Genomic DNA, 3923 nt, shown 5'->3' with positions numbered 1-3923 from the left:
AACAATTACATACCTTGTTAGTACACACATCGTTTACAATGTCCTAAACCAACGGAAATGTTCTATGCACACATTAATTGTTTCAGAGTGCGTTAAAAGCTGATACCAAAAGAAGAATGTCTCAAAAGAATCCATCATTTACACACTTTCTTATTTAAATAAGAGCATTTCACTGCAAATAGCGGGTAGTCATCAATTATAAGGAAAGGTATTTACATACGACTTAAGTGATCAGTTCGAATCACAGATTGACAGCACAACCGTCTTCAACGATAAAAACACGTTAGTTTGTGATAATAAAATGTCTAGGTGAAGAAGATATTTAGTTGTTGATAATCTCTTTAATTATACTTGAATTGATCGTGTAGGCACGTGCTTTATTGTTGAGACTGAAGGGGATTATTCTCCGGCTAATTTACTTAATAATGATACAAAACTACAAAAGTGTAATGCTAGCATGTCGCATCGGTCTATCGTATGCACCAATATCAATAAAATAATTGTGTGTATCGATATTGTGTGATATTGTTTATATAAATTTCGGGACTAAAAAAGGTACCTATACGGTTATTATAATTATTTTAAACTACTACACATATCATAGATTTGTTAATAAGTAAATTAATTTAGTTGAGTTTAAAAATGTAATCAAATCGCTTTAGAATCTAGGCCAGCATTTACAAAAAACGTATGTATTTATAATCATACTACGTTGTTATGTTAAGGGGCGACCAGGTTCAACGACGATTGCGAAAACCTCAAGAAAAAGACAGTTCTTCTTCGAACAAGAAGGCTATCTACGTTGAGAGAAGAGAGAAACCAACAAATGAAATAGGTTAATATTATTTAGAGCGTCCAGAGCGCATCCATTATTTTCATTAAAAAACATTTTACACCGTTTATTTCAGACAGTTTCTGTCTTCGACGCTCTTCAGAAGCTGTGCTTTTTTGAATATGGACTCGTAAGCGGAACATGTAATGTGATTCCACATAGTACAGTAGCTTTCATAGATAGTTGATTTCGACAATTATATTATTGTAATATATAGCGTATACAGTTGGCATTTCGTTTGTGAATTGATTCTATGGGACTATGTTTGACCTCTGTTCATCTAGCGAGCGTTTTTCAATTATGTTATGTTTTCATGTGAAGTCATGTTCATTAAAGGTGACAAAATCAGCCGACTGTCAAACAGTTTGGGTCTGAACATGGATCCAGACGACGAAAGGAGGCCGTTGTTAGGCAATGAAATAGTGCAGGAGGGGCGGCAGATGGAAGCCAAGACACAAAACGCCGTGTTACGAGCAGGTATATGACGTAGGCAGACAAAGTTAATAACATCCGCGCCGGCACGGTTTCCAAACGGAAGAGAGCTATATTGAACCACACTTTGATTTCATCCCGGCTTTGGTGTTAAACTTATTGATCATCCTGACTTTGATTTTGAGTGCAGTTGATGAGTTCAATTCTTGTTGTTAGCTACTTGTTCCATTAATGTTCTAGTTGCAGATCAGCGTCTTTATTCCCTTCCTCATTATCGTGATCTGCGAAATCTCACTATCATATTCATCCCCATAATCATCCTGATCATCAGCAGCATCTGTGCCGTGATACATCATTATCAGCATCGTCGTCTACTAGAACTACTAGTAATCAAGTATCAACTATCAATCATTATTATAATCATCATCACCACCTCCTCTTCCTCCTCCTCCTATATCTCCTCCTCCTCATAATCATAAGTAAGTCAGTAATTTCTACTCAACAGAATTAAATACTATAACACACTTCAAGATTTGTCCATACTTTTATCGTGATGTATTTTTTGTGTGAATTATTGTGTGCTTTTTCTCCCCAGAAAATCTTCAAAGCGTGGCTCACGAGATGTTTAAGCCGATTTCACCTGAAAAGTCAAGCTGCTGGGGCTGCTGGGGCTGCAGGGGCTGCTGCGCCATTCTCTGTGAAATCTGGGCTTCTTGTATATCCGTAAAGTGCCGACCAGATTAGCCTGTGCAGTCCGGACGACACTGTTTTAACGCAAATTAATTGACCTAAACTTCCCAGAACGCGACTAATTTGAAGGCATTTAACCGATTGAGGACCATTCCAACCATTTCATTCAAAGATTTCACCACGTCTCCTCAATAGCGTGTCAAGCGTTGCAAAATTCAATGTTTGCATATATGTTTGTTGTATATTTGTATACATAATTTTTCTATATTTCCATGCTCATGTGGTAAACTTTAATATATATGTTATATAAGCCCGTATGTGTTTATGATAAGATCCTATTTATATATATATATATATATATATATATATATATATATATATATATATATATATATATATATATATATATATATATATATATATATATATATATACGGAAAATGGGTAATGTACAATTTTATGTATGTGTTCGATATTTTCATTTATGTGTTGTAAAACACAGTCATAAAGGTAAGGTTACACTTATTCCAAATCCCACAGTGTCCCATTATATAATTTCCAACTTTAAAGTATCACTACAAGCCTGGTATCACTTAATGATTGATCCTATTCAAATCAAAAATATCTTCTCGCACATTTTCAGAAAACATTTATTGCCCGATTGCAATCACTCTCGGAAAACATGGTTTCGGGATTGCGATTTCGACAAAAGAAAAGCACTACAATTCACTCGCCCAAACCGTTTATCTTCCAACAGTCCCCAAGGACATACACCAAACAGGTATAGACATACATAGTATACAGGAAGTTACCACTTAAAGCATTGATGCGATCGCTTAATAGCGTTTATATCAGAAAAAAACATTAGCACTATTTACCATAGACGGATATTACATGATTAAGTGGAGCATAACCTAAATATTTTCCCATCATGCAAATTAAAGAACATATATCAGTCAAATTAGACAACACAATTGTCACAATGTTATCACATATACATGAAGCTATTGCAAACATTTATGAACTTTTTGCACATATATATGCAATCTCGAACATCAATATGAATATATGTGTTTGTGAAACCTATATATGATATTGTCTTTAAAAGTATTAGTGACGAAGTAAAGCTTTTCAATATAATGCTATCAAGATATTTAACAGAAAACAAGTATAACATTAATGAAATACATTACCATTATCTTTGTCCGTATGACCAAACAGTCATATGCAGACCAATTACAATGTAAATATGAAAACTATACAATATTGACCCGGCGATTGTTTCTATATTAAGTTTCTTTGTTTTGCTGTTCGACCCCCTCCTATAAAGAAATGACGTGGGGAGCATATATGTATCATACTTCTCGTGCGCTATTTTGATATCCCGCATGGTGTCTATAATATAATCGAACAATACGTTATGCGCATACACATTTATTGTCATTAAACGCATTTTATAATAAAATTCCAGAAAGCAGAACTAAAAATTAATCACGCAAGTGAACGTTCGTTTACAATTGTAAATGTAATACTATCACGGCGTTCAGTGAGCGCATAATTTGGTTCCCTCACACAGGGCATCAGGTTCAGAGCTCTACTAATGCATATTACCATATTGTATAAAAATTATATTGCTGTTCATTTTTAAGGCGTAATGATAATAACAAATAGATGTTAAGCAGATTAAGCGTATCATGGTATGCGATCTATGAGTTTACATTAACAAACGCTTCTTCACGAACCTAGAAAATGAATCATATGTTTTTTTCTTCGAACTAACTAAGATGCTGGGAAAATGGATTTCATGAATAATATGATTTCAAACAAGTTTATACTCTTGAAAATGGCTAGCAGATTTTGGTAAAACTGCTGTTTTTTTCGATTTTTTGGCAAACGACCCACTACTTAAAAACTAACAAAAGTTAAAAACCTTCAAATTATGGCGGATTAAAGCACATAACCAATTACT

At 34.2% G+C, this 3923-nt stretch overlaps 1 long non-coding RNA gene across 1 annotated transcript; it reads left to right on the top strand.

Annotated features, from left to right (window-relative positions):
* The first annotated feature begins 373 nt into the window (after positions 1-373).
* On the top strand, positions 374-2284 carry LOC127871464 (uncharacterized). Its single transcript, XR_008045348.1, has 4 exons — positions 374-555; positions 726-835; positions 1169-1309; positions 1860-2284. It is a non-coding gene; the product is annotated as an uncharacterized LOC127871464 (long non-coding RNA).
* The last annotated feature ends 1639 nt before the right edge of the window (positions 2285-3923 follow it).

This window comes from Dreissena polymorpha, chromosome 3 (assembly GCF_020536995.1).
Source record: "Dreissena polymorpha isolate Duluth1 chromosome 3, UMN_Dpol_1.0, whole genome shotgun sequence".
Classification (NCBI taxonomy): Eukaryota; Metazoa; Mollusca; class Bivalvia; order Myida; family Dreissenidae; genus Dreissena; species Dreissena polymorpha.
Note: the sequence above shows the minus strand (reverse complement) of the source record. Positions and strands in the feature narration are given on the sequence as shown.